General features: G+C 38.3%; 1 long non-coding RNA gene across 1 annotated transcript; it reads left to right on the forward strand.

The window, feature by feature from the left end:
• The first annotated feature begins 159 nt into the window (after nucleotides 1-159).
• On the forward strand, nucleotides 160-10,248 carry LOC125156333 (uncharacterized). Its single transcript, XR_007148550.1, has 2 exons — nucleotides 160-307; nucleotides 10,020-10,248. It is a non-coding gene; the product is annotated as an uncharacterized LOC125156333 (long non-coding RNA).
• The last annotated feature ends 2,111 nt before the right edge of the window (nucleotides 10,249-12,359 follow it).

Consider the following 12,359-nt stretch of genomic DNA (forward strand, 5'->3'; position numbering starts at 1 on the left):
AGGAAGGCAATAGGAAGGGGGGGCAGAAAGGAGATCGTCATTCGTGTTGCTTGCCGGGAGTTGTAGTTTTAACTGGATCTTCTTTGTCGTCTTCCTCACTCTGGGGCTCAAGCAAAAGAGAATGAGAGACCACATTTCCTAGGATGCCCTGCGGTGCGTTCAGCCTCACTTCCCCCTTAGGCGGAGAGAAGGATACAGGGAAGCTTGGTAAAAAACAGAATTAAAGGGAATGGGTGTCGGAAGCCGAGGGTCTGAAGTTCACGACTCATAGAAGGGGAGGGGAATTGAAAGGCTCTCAGTGAAGAAGGTACAGTAAATAAATGTCCAGCGGCATAGCGGGCTGGGAAGTTGAATGAAATGGCCTAATCTAGGCCGGAGGTCGTAAGAGAGAAGGGAGGGGGGGCGGGGGGTAAACAATGAATTGATTCTCGGAGTATTTCTTAAGGTCTTTTTTTCTGCCATACTTCTCCTCTCATTCCTACCGCTATTCCAAGCTACTGAGGCACCTAAGTCCCCTTCTCTGCTTTATTCCCCTTCTGTATTGAGGGTCACTGAGGCGCCATTTGTTTCCTAGTTCCCTGTACGTCTTTGCAGTTTACAGTACAAATAACAGTACTTTGGATGCGTGTAGAGTTGTATATACATGCAAAGGCTTTTAACTAGATATAATTTACTTACGATCCTCTCTTCAAAACTAATAATAGCTATCATTTATTAAGTTCTTAATATATTTCTGCCTCAATCTTTACGTACACATTATATTTGCTCTTCATAAAAACCTTGTTAGAAAACATGCCCAAAAGGAAGTGACTTCCTTAGGTTCACACAGCCAGCAAGCGACGGTTAGGCATTCAGATCTAGATATGTACCCATATTGCAGACGGGACATAGCAGGAAAGTTTAGGCCAGTATTATATAAAATAATAACTAACTTCCGGTTACTGTTGCTTTATAGTTTACATAATACGTTCACATATATCATTTCATTCTGGCACCAATCCTGTAATACGATACCAGGTATTGTCGACTCCATTTACAGTTATGGAAACAGACTAGGAATTAAGTGACTCGTCCAAGGTCAAACCACCAGTGTATCTCAGACCCAGAGAGTGTTTTTTATACTGTTTTCTACAAAAGAAAAGAGCTGTTAAGCTCACACCTTTTGTTAGGCCTCTGGATCTCTTAGGGGGAAGGAGCGATAAGGATGTTTACCCTTAAGGAGGCAACAGAGCTTTATTTTATTGTGTGCTTGGAAATTGCCTCTTCATGCACAACACATTGATATGTTAATTGAAAGCTAGTATTGTTTTAATTATTATTGTACAGTGAGCCCCTTTCACTTATTCTGGAAAGTCTTGCTTTCTGAAACCTTAGATAAGTGAACTATGTCAAAATTTCTGAAACGTCTGGGACGAAATGTATACATCAGTGCAGTCCATGAGGCCATTTGAGTCTTCTGTAGCTGCCAAGGGAATTGTTTACCATACTAGGTTTTTTGGGTAAATAGAATTTGATGCTTTGAAATGAACCATCTGTGAGACACTCCTAAAAGGTATTACTACTGACTTCCACCTTAATTATTGTCTACAGTTTTCTTCAAAAGAAATGACATGTTTGAAAGAGAAATTATTTAAACATTATTCTCTTATCCAATTCTCCTGGCCCATGGCACAAATGATGTTACCATAATACAAGATAGGTAATGTTACTTATCTTGAAAGGGATAATTTTCAATAAAGTTTTTTGGGGCGCCTGGGTGGCTCAATCGGTTGGGCATCCGACTTTGGCTCTGGTAATGATCTCATGGTTCGTGGGTTCAAGCCCTGTGTCTGACTCTGTGCTGACAGCTCAGAGCCTGGAGCCTGCTTTGAATTCTGTGTCTCCCTCTCTCTCTGCCCTTTCCCTACTCACACTCTCACTCTCTGTCTCTCAAAATTAAATAAACATTGAAAAAATAATTTTTTTAAATAAAGTTTTTCTTAATTCATGCAAGAAAAGTTGTTTATTTCTATTCTGACAATAGTTTGGTGGTAACTACATACATGGTCTTGGAACTGGTTTTTAATTGAGTGTTTTTAAGTTGAGAAATTGAATATGCCTAGTAGGTGGAAATTATTGTCTACTGTTACTGAGAAGTTACACCTTCAGTGAAATTTTATTTTCGTCATACAGAATCCAAAGAATTGAATTATGAAAGCCTCAAAACACATGAAAAATGACAGCAGTGTGCACATGGGCATGCACTTTTATGTTTTGACATCACCAAGCTAAATTTTCTTTACTGATAATACATATGAATAGTGAAATAGATTTTTTAAATCGCATTTGAATATGTCATTCTAAATCACCCTTGACAAAATAACCACTTCCCACCTTACTGAAAAAATGGGTAGCCTTTTGCTGGTTTGTCAAGCACAATCCATTTGACTCATCCAATGTTCATTTCCCCATGTGGAATGATTAGTTAGAAATACTCTTCCAAAACTAAATCTGACATTTAAACCCATTTGTTACTATAGTACTAATTTTAAGAATGATACTTTTGAAAGGAAAAAAATAAAATACCCTGATATAAAGCACAGTTCATAGGAGGAGGGAAAGGAGTTTTCGATCAATTCTAGAATTAAATTGGGTCATTTAACCTTCAAGTCACTTAATGAGTCTGTAGATGCAAAGTTCAGAAAGTAAGAAGGCTAACAAATAAAGGGGCATTAACCATGCCACGTTCAGTATGTGAATTATTTTTTTACAGGCATTTAGAAGGCATGGGTACCTGTAAAGTAAGAACGTTTTGTTAAGACAAAATAAGACATGCTGTTTCTTATAAGGCCATAGGAGTGCAGCAAGCTTCTAACTTGCTTATGTGAGATATACATGCTTCCTTCCTCTTCTTCCCCAAATCCATGATCTTAATTGCCTAATAACTTTTAAAAGATCTTGATGAGATTTCTAATAGTTTTTCTTTTTTTAAAGTTTATTTATTTTTGACAGAGAGAGAGAGAGAATGTGGCAGGGGAGGGGCAGAGGGAGAGGGAGACAGAATCTGAAGCAGACAGCAGAGAGCCTGATGCAGGGCTCAAACTCATACACCGTGAGATCATGACCTGAGCCAAAGTCAGATGCTTAACCGACTGAGCCACCCAGGAGCCCCACTAATAGTTCTTATTCTCATCTCAGTATTCCCTATGGGAAAATGAGCTGAGCCCCTAATGTTAGCTGCTCTGATATATACCTCTTCTATCACCATTACCCCAGCATCACCTCTATCTGAATTGACAAAATGCAGTTAAAACTGAAACCCTCTTTTTCCCCGTAAATTTCTAGTATGGCACTTCTAAAATTCCTCTATTGCTTTTTTTTTTTTTTTTCAATGTGTATTTATTTTTGAGAAGGAGAGGTGGAGAGAGAGGAAGACAGGATTCAAAGTGGGCCCTGCACTGACAACAGAGAGCCTGATGCGGGGCTTGAACTCACAAGCCGTGAGATCGTGACCTGAGCCAACGTTGGACACTTAATCAACTGAGCCACCCAGGCGCCCCTAAAATTCCTATATTGCTTTTAATAAACCTAGTAAATGTAAAAGCAAGAGGCACCCACTTAACAAGAGCATAACCATTATTGTTTTTCTTTTATATTGGAAAAGGAAGGGAATCATAACTTTGGGGATTGTTATAAGTCAGCCACATACTTTCTTATATGAAATATACATCTGTACTAAGAGTTGACTGTGTTCCTCCAGATCTCTACTCCAGATAATCAGACTTTGAGTCATCAGCTTTTGTTGAAGCTGAGGGTGGATATGTGAGGGACTTAATTACTGAAGTAGGTATTGTGAGAACTTGAAAGGATGCAGAATGCCATCCCTGATGCCGAGGAACTCCAAGTCTAGTAGAAGAAATAGGCTAAACTAAATTGTTCATAAATATAGGTAGAATAAAGTATGTAATCAATCAAAACAGTATAAGAAAATAAATACCACAAATGCTATGAAAAATTGAGGGCTTGTTGTAGGGGGAGTGTTTTTCAGAATATTATCTTAGTCTTTAAAACAGTCCTGTGAGATAGGTTTAACTCTGGAAGGTTAACATGATCATCATCATTATTACCACCCAGCTAGCAAGTAGCAGAGCTGGGCTTCAAATCAAGGTTTTCTTCCATGTTTAGTACTCACTCTTTCCACTACATCACAGCTGCTTAGTGATTTGAGAGAGAATTAGCCAAGAAGTGAGTGCAAACTGGTGGCCAGTGGCCAAACTTGGCTTACATGTGTTTTTGTTTGGCCAGCAGCAGTTTAACTTTTTTTTTTTTAATGTGAACATCTTTGTGCAGTGGCCAGCAGTTCTCTCTCTAAGGTCATATACCAGGTCCCTTGAGACATATTACCTGCTTGGCTCCAGAAAGCATTTGCGTTTTCTGTGTCAGGCAGTAACTGGTGACAGAGAGGAGATATTCTCAAAAGGCTCATGAGAGGTATTTCAAAGGGTGGAAGAAGGACTTTGTGAACAAGAGTTGCAGAGAGTATTTGCAGAGAGTATTTGAAGAAGAATGATTGGCAGTATTTCTTATTATATAAAGGTGAAAGAGGTCAAGTAGAGTTAAAGGTTATGCTTTAGCACTATAGTTTTCAAACTTTAGTGATCATCAGAATCGAATGTAACAGTGGGTTGCTGGGCTCCACCCCAGAATGAGTGCATTTGGGATGGAGCCTGAGAATTTGCATTTCTACCAAGTTCTTTGGTATTGCTGATACTGCTGGTCCAAGGATCATACATGGGAAACTAGTGTTTATCAGACTGTGGGTCATATCTGGGGAAGGACTTAAAACCCAGACTTTGGTTTCTGTTGTTTTAAGTACAACAGGAATTTACATAGAATGTTTAGAAAATAAGTAAAAAAATTAAAATTAGTCTTATCAATTAGAAGGTTACAATTAACATTTTTAATGGACTGTTCAATTTCCTTTTTTCTAAAAGTATTAGGAAACCAAAATTGTATCATCATTATTATCACCATAATAGTAGCTATTAAATTAACACTAATTAGGGATCTATTATGTGCCAGGGTCTTTACATATATTTACTTAATCCTTATAATATTTTTTGAGCCAGGTACTATTATTATTTTTATTTTACAGATGAGGACTGAGGCACAGAGAGGTTATTTAATTTGTTCAGTGTTTCATTGCTAGTAAGTGGCATACTTAGGATTAAAACCCAAGCAGTCTGGCTCCAAAGCCTGTATGCTTAATCATTATGTTTACTATAATGAGTCTTCTGTCATACTGACCATTATGCTGTACTAGTGTGCTAAACTACTTTTAACCTGAATTGTTTAATCAAATCATGAACAATTTTGATAACATTAAATATTCTTGTCCAACATTTAAAGTGAAAGCCTACATTTTTTTCTTTTAAAATATTTCAAACATTTTAAGTGTACAGAAAAATTATATAAAAATACTCATGTACCGACTACCAGGTTGAACATATGTTAATATTTCAGCATATTTGCTTTGAACCCCCCCTTTCAAAAAAGAAAAAAAATGTGTAATTTAGTAAGACCATGATTTTAAGATTTAATTTTACTTAAAATGGTGCCTTATGAGTTATAAAAGAAATCACCCTTTCCCTTAATAAAAGTAGGATCCTGGGGTGCCTGGGTAGCTCAGTCGGTTAAGTGTCTGACGCTTGGTTTCAGCTCGGGTCATGATCTGAGCCCATGGATCTGTGCTGATGGTTCAGAGCCTGGTTTAGATTCTTTCTCTCCCCTCTCTCTCTGCCCTACCTCGCTTGCTCTCTCTCTCAAAATAAATAAATAAACGTAAAAAAAAAAAAATAGGACATCCTTTAAACTTATAAAGGAGGAAGAATTTCTATGTAGTAAACAACCTCGTAATTACTGTTGTTATGCCATCCCAGTGAACACTTCTCCTCCTTCAACACTCTGGCCCATACGTGGGCTTTTAAAATTATTTGGTGATAAAGGTAATAAACACAGATAGTAACATAAAACTAGGTAATGTGACTTGTATGGTTTACTCAGTTTTCAGGCTGCTTAGCCTACTTTCATGTGGCAAAGGTCAGATTCCACCTGGGTAACAACTGTGCGTTGCCAAATAGAACTATCTGCAATGATGGAAAAGTCCTATGCCTGTCCTGTCCAATATGGCAGCCACTAGCGTAGCCCTTGAAATGTGGCTAGTACAACTTAGGAACTGAATTGGGTTTTTGTTGTTGTTGTTGTTGTTGTTTTGTTTTGTTTTGTTTTGTTTTTGAGAGAGAGAGCATGCACAAGTGAGCAAGGGGCAGAGAAAGAGAAAATCCCAGGAGAGGGGAGAGAGAGAGAGAGAGAGAGAGAGAGAGAGAGAGAGAGAGAGAGAGAGAGAGAGGAAACTTGGGCTCACCCAATGTAGGGCTTAAGCTCACCTGCAGCGTGGGCACATGCTCACCAGATGTGGGGCTTGTGCTCATGAACCACGAGATCATGACCTGAGCTGAAGTCAGATGCTTAATGACTGAGCCACCCAGGCGCCCAGAAACTGAATTGTTAACTTTATTCAATTTTAATTAAATTTAAGTAGCCACATGTGACTAGTGGCTCTCAATTGTCAGCACAGATCTAGGTCCTTACAGCTCTAAGTCTTCATTAAAAATAATGATTCTCCAGATTCCAGGGAGTTCCTGGTTCTGGTGCTGGGTCAAGGGATGCAGACTGTAAAAGGGAACAAGGGAGCTTTTTTAGGATGATGGAAATATTCTTTATTTTGATTATGGTGATGAGGAGATGGATATATACATTTGCCAAAACTCATCCAACTGAATTCTTAAAAGGGGTGCATTTATGTGTGTAAATTATACCTCAATAAAGTTGATTTTAAAAAGTAAAAGAAAAAAAAAGGGCTGAGTTCCAGGGACAGAAGTTCCACCTCTAGTCTATCTAAAGCATGCCTTCTGCAATCCCATTTTTTCCTTAGGAACCACCAAAGTCATTACTACAACATCATAGGACCCTTTGTGATCTGGCGCCTGGGTACTTCAGACATTTCCTTGGCTGGATGCTTTGGCACACTGACCACCTTGTTAGTCCTCAAACACTCCAATACATTCCTGTCTCAGGGCCTTTGCACTTGCTCTTCTTCTGATTGGAAAATTTTTCCCAGGTAATCATTTTAGGTGTCTGCTCAAATGTCAGCTCCAGCAAGATGCCATTCCTGCCAACCTCTGTCCTTTTCACTCTCCATTTCCTTATCCTGCTCACTTTATAGCACTAATCACTATCTGAAATTATATAGTTACTTGTCTATTGTCCTTCTTCCCCATTAGACTGTAAGGCTGTTCATAAGGGCAAGCAGTTTGTTGATTGTTAGATTCCCTGTGCCAGGCACACAGTAGCCTCAATAAATATTGTTGAATGAATGAATGGCTGTCATCCATGGTAGTGTTTCTCAGCCTGAGATCGAAGCATGCATTCATTGAAAATCCACAGATTCTCTAAAAACTTTTTAAAATTTTTGTGTTGTAATTTTGATACTAATCTAAAACAATATTTATGATTTCCTAAATGAGCACCTTAAAACATGAAGTTTTGAATGCCTGAATTCATGTAGAGTTTAGGATTTTGTTTGTATCAGGTAAAAACCAAAGAACATCATGACAAAACGTATAGATAAAGATTTCACAGTAATTTTGATAGAGTTAGGTCATCACATGTCACACAGTAGCCTAGACTTGCCAAACTCAAAAGAACTAGGCCTTTAACTGCCAGTGCTACATTCAGTTAGAAACAGAAATTGCACAAAGCATGCATGCATGTGTGCACACACAAACACACACACTCTCATATATTCTGAACTTAGTAGCATAAGTGAACTAGTAAATACACTGTAAGGAATTTTTTTTATGTTTTTATTTTATTTTTGAGAGAGAGAGAGAGAGAGAGAGAGAGAGAGAGACAGAGTGGGGGAGGGGCAGAGAGAAAGGGAGACAATCTGAAGCAGGCTCCAGGCTCTGAGCTAACAGCTCAGACTAACAGCTCTCCAGGCTCTGAGCTAACAGCTCCATGACATGGAGCTCAACCCCATGGACTGCGAGATCTTGACCTAAGCCAAAGTCGGACACCCAACCAATTGAGCCACCCAGGAGCCCCTCTCACAGTAAGGAATTGCTTTATGGTTTCCAGCAATACTCAGATTTGATACTACTTAACTAAGATGTCATACTTAAAGGGGGGATGCCTGATTGGCTCAGTTGGTAGAGCATGTGACTCTTGATCTTGAGGTCCTGAGCTCACACCCCATGTTGGGTATAGAGCTTACTTAAAAAAAAGAGAATGTCAAATACTCAAAAATACTAACCCTATCTTATGAGTGACCACTTTACAGTTATCAGGTGATCCTCAAAATTGGCATTCCAGGATTTTGTAGCACTAGAATTTTTATTGAAATATGTGATCTAATCTTCTCAAACTAGCAGCAGGAAACCTGGAAGATATTAATACAGTGTATTTGTACAAACAGGTGTCATTTGCATTGACATTATTAAAGTAAACATACAGAGACACATTTAATATAGATCAGAAGTTGCATCTTAATCTTCGTAAGCCTAACAGCTTGCAATTCAAACTAACATTAATTTTTAAATGGCTGGACCAAATAACCAATGTCTGTGGAGCAGGAGAATACTTATCACTGCAGTTTTATTACTTTTCCTTCTTCCTTTTCTTTTCCCTTTACTTAGAACTCAAAGGGTACTTTGGGGGTAAAAGAAAGTAAAGTTCAAGGGTTTACTGAAAGAAACTTTATCCTCATCCCAGTAGCATTCTTGAGTTTTTGTAGAATGGCCTGATCTCTCTGTCTGAACCTTCCGGCTCTATCTCCTGAACACAGTCTAATTCAGTTCCTTTCGTGGGTATGACCTAAAGAGTCAGAATAAGCATTACTTTTTTTTATATGTATAGTCTCATAAGACATATGTGAATGGGTAAGAGAAGAGCAAAAGTACAAGGTGACATACTTTCTTAGTCCTTTAGATTATTTACATAAATCCTTGCATAATATTCCAATATATAAGTGTGTTATAATTATGATGTACAAGAATATAAATCCAAGGCAGTCTGCAAGCAGGGATTTTTATTTAGGTGGACAGGAAAGTATTGAAAATTATGTATGCATGTACTAAATTAAAGCATCAGCACTAGGTGTCAGCAGATCACAACATTGGAGAGTGCCTCAATTTGGACATTGGTAAAATAGCAATAAATGGACAGAGTGTCTTTCATGACACCTCTTGCCTAGCATTTTCCCATTCATATATTAATTTTCAGCCTGGCATTTGCTAACTGTGTCCACAAATTCTATGGATATTAATGGGTATCATGTTGAGGGGAGGCTTCTACAGTGAAGTAAGTTTAGTAAACAATGAGTAAATAAAGTTAGTTTTTCTACTGAGGACTTTCAGAGCCTTTCTATGCTGATGACACTGTGACTCCAGAGAAAAAGCAGTGATGCCTCCAAAATGTCTAGGGAGAGGAAGGGTTTAATGGCAAGAGTCTGCTAGCAGCTTAAGATAATAGAATGTATTACATTTTTCATTTTGGACATTATTTTGTTTACAGTGTACATTTTGGGGTAATCTGGGTGTGCTGATAGAGATAACAGGGATGTTAATACCCTAAGCCACCCTGGCAGTATTATTGATATGTAGCATTTCTGCACTTTGTTAGCCACAAAAACATTTGAATCTGTCAGAGGCACATATTTTTAGGAAAAACCAACACAGAGAAATAGTGCCTCTCATTATGGCCTCTACTTTCATCAGTATGCTTAAAAAGGAGTTAATGCTCTCCCATATTCTCTGGTCATTATGGAGGTGTTTTCCATTTAGTGTTTTAATACAGCTGACATGTATTTTTGCATAGGATGTGAGGGAAAGATTCAAATGATTTTATTTACTTATTTTATATTGCAAAATACCGGTTGTCCCAAAACCTTGCATTAAATATGTTTTTGGTTTTGTTTTCAGGTCCAGAATCCTCCAGATCAATTTACCAATAAGTTCAATGTGTAAAACAGACCAATGTGATTGAAATGGGAACGAATGAGAATTATTCCAACTTGCCAGCAGTACTTACCCCCTTTTCCACCCTCCCCAAAGGGTGTACTTTGAAAACCATTGGAAAAACTCACCCCCTCATGAATGGCTTGAAATACCCCATCTGTAACATGCTACATTAAAACGTTTGCCTATCTCAGTTATTTTTCTGCCAGTCTCATACTTTAATTTATGGAGCCTAGGACCTTTATAATTTAACAAAAGAAATTGAAACATCTAATAAATAACAACATGAGATTTGGGGAGACCCATAAAATTAGGATATTTCTTTTAAATGTCTGTTGTTGGCAAGAGTTGATTAAGTCCCTTCAATATATATTTGAACTAAAATTATTTCTTTAAATTTTTTTTTTAACGTTTATTTTTGAGAGACAGACAGAGCATGAACGAGGGAGGGGCAGAGAGAGAGGGAGACACAGAATCGGAAGCAGGCTCCAGGCTCTGAGCCATCAGCCCAGAGCCCGACGCAGGGCTCGAACTCACGGACCGCGAGATCGTGACCTGAGCTGAAGTCGGACGCTCAACCGACTGAGCCACCCAGGTGCCCCTGAACTAAAATTATTTCTGAATAACTTGGTAAAACTATATACTGGTTGATAATATGATAATGTGTGTCACAAGTTTACAATGTGGATATTCTTTGATTGACTAAATCACTTGTAAGATTTAACCCTAAAGAAATAACCAGAAATGTATGGGAAAATTTTGCTGTTGTTTATTCATACTATTGAAGATGTTCCAGATTTTTAACAGTGTGGGACTGGTTAAATGGACCCTGGCACAGCCATAAGATGGAATACTCATTAGCCATTATAGTGATGTTATAAAAAGAAAACTACCTTATTGAGTACTTGTTACAAATCTGGCACTGTACCAGTCACCTTAATTGTATTGTCTTAAGTCTCACAATATCCCTAGGTGATAGGTATCACTCCCATTCATAGAAGAGAAAACAGTTCAAACAGCTAGTGAAGTAGTATTGTTGGAATTCAACCCATGTCTGCTCTTAACCCTTGTTCTTAATCACTATCGTAATGATATGGGAAAATATTCACTATTTACTGATAAGCAATTGTTTTAATGTAGTATAACTGACATTGAAATAAACAACAAGCAGAAAACTTCTGCCTGGGGTGCCTGGATGACTCAGTCGGTTGGACGCCTGACTCTTGATTTCGGGTAGGGTCATGATCTCATGGTTTGTGAATTCAAACCCTGTGTTGGGCTCTGCGCTGACAGGGCAGAGCCTGCTTGGGATTCTCTCTCCTTTTCTCTCTGCCCCTCCTCCACTCACTCTTTCTCTGTCTCTCTCAAAATAAATAAAAACTTAAAAAAAAAAAAACCACAACTTCCTCCTACATGAAATTCCTTCCTTTCCAAAGTTACTTATGCTTGGTAATGTTTCTCCCCAAATGAATCTACCTTTACGCACGTTTTTTAAGTTGATTTTGGAGGTCTTAAATGCCTGGTCTAAGAATTCAAACAGTACCCATGATTATAAAGTTGCTGTACCTTTATTCGTAAATTATATCACTATATATGAGTGGATACACTTGTAGGCTCTTTTTTATGTTCCCTGTATTCTATTTCTTCTTGCTCTGGCGTCAACTTGTAGGCAAAGTGAGGGGAGGGATCTGAAGGTCCATATGGCTAACTTTCAACACAGGAGTCCCTTGTGTGTGTGGTGTAGTGCGGTAGTTAGAAGTCCTAGTTCTGGAACTCAACTGGTTAGACTGAGTCCCAGCTTTTAAATGAAAGTGTTTTCATTAAAATGAAGTGCTCATTGTAGCCACCTCATAAGATTGTGGTGAGGATTAAACTAATTGACATGAAAAATGCTTAGAACAGTGCCTGTGACATAGTAAATGCTCAACCATCAGCTATTATTGTCAGGATGATGATGATGATGCACATGTGCAGAGATGGGGAAGAGAAGAAAAATTACTTAGGAATGTTCATTATGTACCACATACCTACATGATCTCTCCATTTGATCTCAGATATTTATTTGTATTCCCTTTTATTATAAAGGTGAGGAACTTAAAATTCAGGGTGGTTATATATGGAAGGAATAGAATGAGTTATTAGACCCATTTCTAGGACTAAGGACAAGATAAATACTGAAAGGTGCCTGACCAGGAGATAGCAAAACACTGAGAAAGGAGATGAGAAACAGACCTGTAGAGCCACACCACCCTTCGGGACCAAGGGACAGTGTTGTAATTTTCAGGACTGAGTGGGTGCCCAACC

The sequence above is a fragment of the Prionailurus viverrinus genome, chromosome F2 (assembly GCF_022837055.1).
Source record: "Prionailurus viverrinus isolate Anna chromosome F2, UM_Priviv_1.0, whole genome shotgun sequence".
Taxonomy (NCBI): Eukaryota; Metazoa; Chordata; class Mammalia; order Carnivora; family Felidae; genus Prionailurus; species Prionailurus viverrinus.